Here is an 11456-nt window from a genome sequence, read left to right as displayed (position 1 = left end):
TTCATGATTATCAGGTTCACTGGATATTTTAGAACAATGTCAGGTTCACTTTTCTCACATTCACTATTATTTGGTTCATTATTCTCACATTATCTATTATTAGGTTCACTATTCTCACATTCACTATTCTCCGATTTAATATTGTCCCATTCACTATTTTCACGTTCACAATTATCAAGTTTACTATTGTGGAATTTCCAATGTCAGGTTCATTATTCTCATATTCACTATTATCAGACTCACTATTCTCACATTCATTATTATCAGATTCAATGTGTTCACATTCAACACTCACATTTCTCAGATTCATCACTATTTTTGTGTTTAACACTTCACACTCACTCAGATTCAGCGCTGCTCTCGTATACAGAATTATTCTCAGACTCAATACTATCTTGAAATTCAGCACCGCTCAGATTCAGCAGCGTTTTCTTATCCGTGCTTTCTGCCATCGGCGTGACGCGGTGTGACCAGAGCGATACTGAAGCCGTCTTTTCAGAGGCCTGGCTCAGAGCCTCGCTCAGACCGTGTTTGTGATACTGTAAATAACCCTTGGACGGCTCCTCGCTGTGAAACGGTCTAGCTCGTCTCCTCAGAGCGCCGGGTTTACTCGCAGGCCCTGAGGGTGGGTGTTAAACCCAAAGCACAAAGCCCCTGTCTGAGCAGCCTCCACCAGCTCTCTCAATTAACGCTTTTGAAACGCCACCTCTCATTAAGCCATGAGGCTCCTCGACGGCTCGGAGGAATCGGCGGCGAGGGGAGAGCTCGGAGTTCAGTTTCAAAGAGCCTGCTGCTCGCCTGCAAACCTCACACGCTCCTCTCGCATCTCCTGCGCCCGCATTACACATGCAAAGCCTCGCTGATGTGCCGAAAATACGAGCCAAGGAAGAGCGAGGGATCAGACCGCAGCTGAACGCGCGCTTTGGTGATTGATTGAGAACGAATTTGTGGGTCAACATGAATGCAGTGCTATTTCAAACTGAATTAAACAGTACATCACTTCCTTTTACCTCTCAAAGACATATTATGCAGCATTTTACATACACTCTTAAAAAGGACGGTTCTTCAAGGGTTCTTTAACATGACAGTTCTATATAGCGCCATGAACATTTACAGAACCATTTACATGCTTAAATGGTTCTTTGCCAGGTGAAATCGTTCTTCAGATTGATGGAGAATGTGTTGTATATGGTTCTACACAGAATCTTTTTGAACCTGGTTCCATATAGTACAAGCTTGACATCATCAGCAGAACCCTTTTGGTGTTATATAGAAGCATTTTCCATAATAAAAGATGGTTCTTCAAGGGTTCTTTAATAAAGGCAATGGTTCTTTTTAGAATCATGAGTTATGCACAGAACCATTTCATGCTTAAATGGTTCCTTGCATGGTGACATGGTTCTTTTGATTGATGGGGAATGTGTTGTAAATGGTTCTATATAGCATCAAAAGGGTCGTTCTGTTGTTACAATGCCAAGCTTGTCACAATAGAAGAACCTTTTTGGTGCTGTATAGAACCATTCACAACACATTCCCCATCGATCTGAATAACGATTTCACCACTTATTTAAACATTTCTGTATAATTAGCTGGTTACGATGTAATCAGAGTGGTTTGGTGTGAAACGCTCTGTTCTAGATAAACTTACCGAGTCAGAACTGTTCACAGTGGTGGTGATAGGAACCAGACGTCCACCTCTAAAAGCTCCCTCACAGAAAGTTCCTACATGAAATGGTTATGAATTCACTGCCTGATGACTGAGACACTGTTTTATGATAGTTTAGAGAACTTAAACTCCATTCATGGTGGAGGGATACATGCAGGGCGCTGTGAGGCAAAATAGTCCCCAAAGAAAACTTATTATTTCAGATTTCAGCATATTTTATCATCATATAAACTCAGAAGACTCGTGTAGGTTCACTGGTGGTTCTGGATAGTAAATAAAATGTCTATATTTGTGTTGTAGTCATGGCGACCCCTGGTTCCCATCAAAACAACCACATATTTTTGGGTTAATCTGAAATACTAAAAGTGCATATTGTCGAGAGAAAAACAAGTATCTCCAAAAGCGTTCTTCACTTTCTATGCAAGTTAATGTAAAGAGATTTTAAGCAATTTTGGAGCATTTCTATTGGTCCATTCATCATGAAGTTGTCTCACAATGTAAAGGACAGTTTCTCAAATCATGCAGGAAAATAAAACACAAGAAATAGAGACATTTTTCAGACAGTGACAATGTACAGTCTTAGTGTTTTAGAATAAGTGAATGTAAGTGTAAGGCGGGATGGTCTGTGGATGGCAATGTTTGTACATAACAACAACAAAATACTCCCAGCGCTGCTATTGCTCCTGATTAGCAGAGCTAGCTGCCTCCCTCCAGAGCTCCAGTACTGCTGATGTCAGTGCAGTGGTTATGTGTGTGTGTGTGTGTGTGTGTGAGAGTGTGTGTGTGTGTGTGTGTGTGTGTGTGTATATATATGTGTGTGTTTGTTTGTGTGTTTGTGTGTGAGTGTGTGTGTGAGAGTGTGTATATATCTGTGTGTGTGCGTGTGTGTGTGTGTGTGTATATATGTGTGTGTGTGTGTTTGTGTGTGTGTGTGTGTGTGTGTGTGTGTGTGTGTGTGTGAGTGTGTGAGAGAGAGATTCTAATCCTGTTAAGGTTCAAGTTTGCATGACAAAGCCACACACACTGTTGGTGTTGTCTCAGAGCCGGCGTGGTGGCTGGTGCTGGTGTGTTAGCGTATGTTAGCGTGTGTTAGCGTGTGTTGTGTAGGCGGTGTGGAGGAGGCATGGCTGAGTTCTCTCTCATCATTAGCACACAGGAAGGTCTGTTTGTCTCTGTCAGCTCTGTGATCCCGCGGGCGCTGGAGAAAGACGAGCTTTCTGAGGCCAATCAGTCCGTCAGTCGGCGCTCCGGCCACCAACACCGCGCCAACGGGTTCATTCGTACACTTACTGTAACCCCACGCAGACTACAGCAGAGGCTACAGCCCTGTAACATCTGGCAGCAGAATACGGACCATCTTACTTAATTAGACCAAACTGCACTGCTATAGTTAAATAAATAAATCAATGAAAAATTAAAAGCTTATATATTTATAAGGATTACGTTCTGATCTATTTAAACCCAAGGCATTATTAGAGACAGCAATAAGCTAAGTATATATAAACTCATCATTAACAGGATACTTTCTAGTGGGAGGAGTCTGTCCTGAACCCTAACCCCTAAATTTACACTTCTGAAAAAAAATGTTTTTTCTTAAAAATATTTTTTTTATTTCTTTCAAAGATAAAAGATTTAGATTTAGATTATGATGAGTTTCATTTACAGATAAAAAAAAAAAAAATAATGTCATTACCGCAACATACAGTTTTAGTTAGTAGGCGGGACCTTATTTTAGTCACACCCCTGTGTTTTAGAGCAGGAAGTGAGGCTGCATCCCTGTCCCTCATGGCCGCATGGTGAGCAGTTAGATCCCATTGTTGTGAAGTAAATGTGTCCCAAAGTCTGAAAATCAGTGTGGAACATTAAGAATCGTCAGATTTTCTGCAGTTCAGCACTTTTTAGTGTTTTAATGAAAAATATGATGATTTTCTGTGTGAACAGCTGTTCAAAGCTGTGTTTGCTGCTCATGAACTGTTTCTGAGCTCAAAATAAGCTAAAATTGCCACCGAAACAGTCACTACTGAAACATTTGGTGAAGTTTGGGTTGTTATGATTGTTTTGGTAGAGACAAAATGAAATGATCAATCATTAGTTTTAATAAAATAATCATAATTAAGGTGTAGAGTCACTCAGAGCAGAAGGATTTTAATCCAAGATCAGTTAAAAGTCCCAAATGTGTTTCAGCCCCGACTCTGAAGCAGGTCAGTGGAACCTTCTAGATATATTGCAGTTGTTTCATGCAGAAATTTTTGAAAATTAATAACAAGAATGTATTCCTTGAAAAAAAATTAAGAAAGCTTATAACTATATTTCCATTTTTTGGGTAGCAGAGCACAAACATTACTGCTACTGTGTGCTGACTGGTTAACATTACTGCTACTGAGTGCTGATTGGTTGGCATTACAGCTGCTGAGTGCTGATTGGTTAACATTAATGCTACTGAGTGCTAATTGGTTAACATTACTGCTACCGAGAGCTGATTGGTTGGCATTACAGCTGTTGAGTGCTGATTGGTTAGCATTACAGCTGCTGAGTGCTGATTGGTTAGCATTATTGCTACTGAGTGCTGATCGGTTAGCATTACAGCTGCTGAGTGCTGATTGGTTAGCATTACTGCTACTGAGTACCTATTGGTTGGCATTATTGCTACTGAGAGCTGATTGGTTGGCATTATTCCTACTGAGCTCTGATTGGTTGGCATTACAGCTGCTGAGTGCTGACTGGTTAGCATTACTGCTACTGAGCACTGATTAGTTGGCATTATTGCTACTGAGCTCTGATTGGTTGGTATTACTGAGGGCTCAAAAATATAACAGCAGCTTATTCTCTGTTGAATAAGTTAAACTATTATACACTGTATAAAAATGATTAATAATTATTTGCAGTTATTTGCAATTATTTGCTCCATATGAGCCCATTCATTTTGGACTCACTCAGGAGCGCCCTCTAGTGTCTGACCAACACAGAAAACATCATAAATTGGCAGTTCTTTGGTTAAATGACATAAATGTTGACCAGTTAGAGAATTGCATTTGCAGTCTGAAGACATTAACTTGCTCAGTTTAATGATGCTGCCTGCATGTTTGTATGTGTATGTGTGTGTGTGTGTGTGTGTGTGTGTGTGTGTGTGTGTGTGTGCTCACTTGTGTGTCCAGCCGCTTGTTTGTCTTTGATTCCTGTTGGCACGGTGAAAAAGCGGCAGGAGGTTTTCACTCCAATTTGCCATCGTTTGTCACCACTTGCCCCCATGACACTGACACAGACAGACAGGCGAAGAGAAAACACACAAACACACACACATGCATACACACACACCTAGCGCCAGACAGACACACACCCACACACCCACACACACACACACACACACACACACCACATACACACTCACAAAAAAGAATAAAATTGCCTCCAATAAGAGAAAACAGCTATTTTCTCCAGCTTGGTATGATTTCATGGTTAACTTGCCCTCATTTACATTCTTTTACCGAGTATTTCAACAGCAAAGTCCTGCCGATGAACTTCAGATCGAATCAAACTCGCTAATTGGACGTTCTGAAGGCGTCAGACTCCTTCACCTGCGAACGGTTTGATGGAACAAAAAGAAAAAAAAATACAGTCTAATTAAGCTGATTCTTTTTCCAGATGAAATGCAGTGTTGAGATCAATACGCGGCGCAGCTCCTTCTGTCTTTTGTGTTTATGCATCGCAGGGCCCTCATCTGATTTCATTACATATTGATCGTGTGTCATTGCTCATTTTGGGCTTAATTTTCTCTCCTCCAGCTCGACCCGAGATGCTCATCGGACCTTATTCTGAAACCTATTAGCGCGTATGAAAATTTTAAACCCATTTTAATTCAGCCCGCTGTGATCGGATGACGCTCTTCGCCATTTTTAGTAAGTGTAAGTCTGAACTCGCTCTGCTCTGTAGAGACTGAAAGCAGGAGTTCATTAAGCACCAGCTTCACACAAAGGTGATGCAGTATGTTGAGCTGGATCTGCTTATTTACTAACATGCAAGTCTTTGATCTCAAGTTCGGCAAAAAACTAAATTCTTCAAAAAAGTTCAAATAGTCATTCCAACCGTATCGACCACAGCTGAGCCACAATAACAAACAAAACTCTCCTTTTATTCCTCTTAAAGGACATCAGTGACCTCTCCTCCAGGCAAATATTCACTAATACATGCAGTGTTTCATTAAAATAATGGTTTCAGACAACTTTAGCAACACTTTATTTGAAGGTCACCTACACAGAGACTTCATAACACATGAACAAGCATTGAGTAATGTAATTAAAAAGCATTACATGAGAATGTATAAGCAGCCTATGCCAGTATTCACAAGACGATGAGATATATGCAGGTAAACAACACTGTATTGACCTAAGAGCCCTTAAACTAGAGAGACTAACATTTGTTCCATTCCTAACACTGTTATGAAGAGCTTGGGCCTCGTTAAGAACACAGTTTACTGTATCGGTTCTCTGAAAGATGCCCTCAAACTAGAATAATGCAGGAAAATAAGTGTGAAAATGGTCAGACAGGTTTGAACCATGGAACTGAGAGAGTATCACGTGTTTTTAACAAGGTTTCAGCCTTCATAACTGTCTTATGACTTTAGTTTAAGAGCTCTTATGTCACTGCAAAGTCATTTACATAATGAAACATCGTTAGCTTGTGCATGCAGGCCTAAACTAATTGTAGCTAACAGCAACATTATCCAGTGGTGAACTGCGACTGTTAAAGCCAGGCCTTCAGTTTGGACTAAAAATGACTAAACTCAGTCAAAAATGAGAAAAACAACTCTATGATCATGCTAATTTCTGCTAGCACCCCTATGGGATTCTAGTATTATGTAAGCGCTAAGCTAACAAATTCACAAGATCACTTTTCATATTTTCTAGATCAAACACAGGGATTTGAAGCTTATAAAAGACATTAACATATATTTGATCATATGCGTCAGTTCTATAGTGACCCTTTCAGTAAGGAGTTCTGACATAGAGCTGCCGCCGCTGTTTTACATTCATAACAACTAACTGGAACAAAGCTTAGACTATGGCCTGTTATCCCAGGCAGTTATATAGAACTTCTAGAAGGACTAGAGTGTTTTGTGGTTCCACCCATTGTAAATTAAGCAAAGCATGACTGGTTGATTCCTCTGTCTCTTTCTAATTATATTGGTAGTTAATCTAACCTTCTATCCAGCTCCTGAAGTTCTAACCAATGGGAGAGCTCGCTCAGCTGTATCTGCCTAGACATCCCAGAGAAACCAATCCTTATTGGATAATTTTCTGTTGAGCATTTCCAGATTTTAAGCCTTGCTTTCCAAACAAAACTTACCAATGAAATAGAGTATTTCTACAACACCTACAGTTTAAAAACAAGATTCTAATAAATAAAAAATACACGTGCATTAGCAATACTAGCCAGCCAACTGCATGATAGACAATACTAATATTATTTCAGATTAGCTCTCTTAGCTGTGAAATCATACTACAACCATCCTGTCTGTGGACATTTGGGTGAAAATACAGATTACGTTACACATCCTCCTGTGGGAGAACTAATCCAGCTCAATAGTGCTTAAAATGACGTTTATGCCAATATAAGCGATGGGGTCCTGCTCTCTCTCTCTCCAGTCTGGTCAGTCTGGCACTGAGCTGTAGCCGGAGCCTGGCCGCGGCCGGCAGCTGGCATGCACTGTGCCCGCTGTGGCAGGGCAGGCATGCCCGCGGGTGCCAGGCGGGAGTGTGTGGGCGCGAGGGCCGAATGCCATCTGGAGCCGAGCGTGACACCAGTGCCCCCGGACACGCAGGAGACGACCCCGCATGCCCCTGCACCCGCCGGGCCGTGGCACCAGACCTACGCGGAGATGGATGGCACCAGCCCTGGCGCTGTCACCGCAGCCGAGGGCTCCCAGCGCCCGCCAGCGGCTGGAGATCGGGTTCATTTCCGCGTTTCAGCTGTGACTAATGCGCCGGTCACTTTGGAAGAATGCGGGATATCGGAGCTGCGCATCAAACCAGCATCACACGACTGAATTTAGAGCCACAGTTTAAAATACACAATAAAAGGGCTCAGATTTTTATCAGATGCATTAATGCAGTTATGAACAAACAACATCTACATCATCAACAGTTACACAACAGGACAGTAGTATCAGTAGATAAAACACCTCTTCCTCAAAGTGTGGCACTTATGTACAAATCAGGCATTTGAAAACTGCTAGTGACCAATCAATGAACATACCGAGGCTCCCAAACACACTACATGGCCAAAAGTATGACATGCCTATAACAAAAACAAACCGAGGTTAGAAAAATGTGGACTCGCCTTGTAAGTAGTGAGTTTGGCTATTTCAGCCTCATGCCTTGCTAACAGGTGCATAAACTCAAGGTAGTCTGTCCTTTATTTCATACACCTGTTAGAAATCACACAGTCTTGCAGTTTCCACACAGACACTGGCAGTAGAATGAGTCATACCGTAGAGCTAAGGCCTTGGCAGATTGTATCCAGATTGATTTTTGATAGTCTGAATAGCAAAAAAAACACATAAAATCCCATTTTTGCAAATTGAATCCAAACCACATTTGGAGGTTGAAATGAAAATCAATCAGATTTTTACAGATGCGTCTGAGTCTGGACACACTGGGCGCTCAGATCAGAAAATCAGATTTCAAAGTGTCTTTTGTGTCACTCGCAACACGACAAACAGCGACGATGTCAAATCCAGAGGGATGAAGTGCTGGGATTCAACAAGTGCTCCAAAGATTCATGATTATGAAGAGAATTCCTGGCCTCTTCGGAAGTGGAAATGTTCTCTGGAGTGATGAGTTGTGCTTAACCTTCAGGCAGTCTCACAGACAAATCTGGATTTGGCAGATGCCAGGAGAACACTCTAAACCTGAATGGGGAGTGCCTACTGTAAAGTCTGGTGGTGGAGGAGGGATAATGGGCCGAAGTTCCAATGAAGAGATACGTTGAGACATGTTGCAGCTTTTAATCACATTTTAGAGAACTGTGTTCTTCCAGTTTGTGGGACAGTTTGGGAAAGATCTTTTCCTGTTTCAGCAGGACAATGACCCCATGCACCAAGTGAATACCATTAAAGAGGACCTGTTGTGCTTTTCCAGTTGTTCTCTTTCCTTTAGTGTGTTGTATCTTTTTGTGCATGTAAATGTTCTCCGAAGTCCCAAACCTCAGCGTTCCCTCCAGAGGGAGAATCTCTCTCCCACAGAACCCACTTTTCTCAGCTGCCTGAAACGCCTCATTGGAATTCCAGCCCTTTTCCTTTGTTACAAGATGACATCATCTCATAACACAGTACTTACTGCCCTCACACAGCCCACAGCGGCTACTGGAGGAGGGAGAGTGTGTTCAGTTACGTGGGGAAGACGCTGACCGGACTTTCAGGATCCACTCTGGATCAAACTGACCCGGCAGAGCCGTCGCCGCTGGAGAAACAGCCCCAGCAGAGTTACAGCTGCTCAGGAGAGAAGGGTCTGTCTGCAGACTGCAGGACAGGGGTGGAACCTGGAGGGGCAGAACCACCAATTAGAACAGAGCAGGTGAGCTGACCAATCAGGTGAATAGAGATGTACAATATGAGGAAAATACTGTGTTCTTGGAGCACTGAAGCTGTAAATCTACTCATGTTTACAATCTAATGCTTTTATGCAAAAGGGGGAGTTCAGAATCAAGAAGATTTCAAAGGCCCCAAATAGACAGGGGCCCACAAGAATGTACCTTTTTTTCCATATGATTTCTAGGTTTTCTACAGGTTCTTAACTGAAATGCTTCATCATTAAAGAATAACTGAACACTAGTTTTACACTCACAACAGCAAAGCATTCTGCCGCTTCTTCAGAGGGCCTTTCTAAGATAAATCACACTTTCAAAAACACCAGGAACAAAAACAAAAAAAAGAAGAACAGCAAAGACAGAGAAGACAGTACATCACCGGGTTTTTCAGAGGAAGGTGAGCTATGAAGAGCTGTTAATAGAAAGGAAGCATATGCTGTAGTAACTGCAGCTGTCAAACGGGAATGAAGTGACAGAGCTGTCTAAACAAAACCTCATGTCCTGCTTCACATTCATAGTGTTTGAGTTTTCTCTCATAAATCAATCGTGCTAACCCTGTGTTTTTGTTTTAACATGTCCAGTTGTCTCAACCACTGAAATGTAAAAAAATAAAAGACGTAAAAGTTCAATGGTGAAGTGTGAAGGTGAAGTAGAAAGTGGTCCTGTGTACGGTAAAGATCTTCCAGCCTGGGTAAAGCACAAATTATAACAAGAATATCTGCATTCTGCAGTCATACTGGTTATTAGTGAGCTCAGACCATGCCTTCAACATGTGGTGGTAGTATGAGGGAGAATTGATTGAGAGAGGGGGGAGAACTCTGAAAACTTGGGCTGGAGTTCTGAGCACCTTCTGCCTGTAGCTAGAAGGCCAGATCCCCCCTCATAGCTGTAGTAGGCCTGATGCGAAGCTGAGGAACTGGGAGGAGATGGGGTGGCGGTGGGGATTGTGAACACGTCGTCACGGGAACGGAAGGTGAGGATGTGAATTTATAGGGTGTTGGATTGAAAGAAGGAGGGGTTTCAGCCATGCTCCTCCCCTCAAACTTCAGTTATAACATAACTACATTATATTTATATTCACAGCTTCCTGCATGCTGGGTAACAGTCAGAATTATTAGGCTATAACAAACTAAAGAATATGTTTATGAAGATTTTGGCACAGTGACAGGTTCTGTAGTCTAGCAGGCTCACTACAGAACAGGAGGCGGCGCCCTGGAGGTGGGGCTTGGGACTTGGGAGTGTCCACCACTCCCTCGTGGTTCTTCTCTCCCTGTCGCGGAGTTTCATCCTCACTTGGTGTTCAGGCTCCGCCTTCCTGCCGGCTCTCGTGGCCGTCGTCAGGGCCCAGGGGACAGGCGCACAGCACACTTGGTTATTTATCTATTTTTTTTTTTAATAATGATTGCAAAGTCAAATTGCTATTATTTATTTTTTTGTTCTATTACACAAGATTTAACATTCAATCAAATACTGGTACGTTCACATATGTCAAAATGTGTATTGATATAAATCGCTGCTTTTCCAAAAATTGAAAAAGGGCAAAAAGGTTTTGTTCCTAAAGCAGTGATATCTTTTCTGTATAAAAAAGAATGTATAATATATATTGTATTTATTATTTTTTAAACACACAATCATTAGAATATTTCTTTTGTGTTTATATATATTAAAATACAGTAATGTAATACCTTTGAAGAAATAAAAGTGACTGTAGTACTGCTGAAGCCGTTGTGCTTTGTCTTGCCTTACGGTTCCAAACAAAATTCAGCTGTACCTTCTTTTAACGAGGTAGCGTGACTGTTTCCTCGTTCAGTGACTCGGCCTGTACCTCACTCTGAAAGGCTAATCTATAGAAACACAACTGCTTGCTGTCGGACTGCATTGGGCTGATAAAACCAGTGCACAGAAGCACAGATATCCAGTTCAGTGAGAGGTGAGATTCTGAGGGCTGTGGTGATTTTAGCGTGCAGTTTACATCAGACAGTCTGAGCCCATCTGAGTGCAAAGTATCTGAAACTGAAACAAAAACAAAACACAACAAAAACTCCTCTGCAGTCACATCTCACACCTCAAACCACATCTGCCACCCTTATTAGCAAGATACTAACATAATACTTTAAACAGACATCGGGTCAGACATCTTTATAATAATTTGTTTACTAATAAAAATAATAGTGCAGTCCTAAATATGGATGTGATCTATGGGTTT

This window comes from Colossoma macropomum, unplaced genomic scaffold, assembly GCF_904425465.1.
Source record: "Colossoma macropomum unplaced genomic scaffold, Colossoma_macropomum, whole genome shotgun sequence".
NCBI lineage: Eukaryota > Metazoa > Chordata > Actinopteri > Characiformes > Serrasalmidae > Colossoma > Colossoma macropomum.
Note: the sequence above shows the minus strand (reverse complement) of the source record.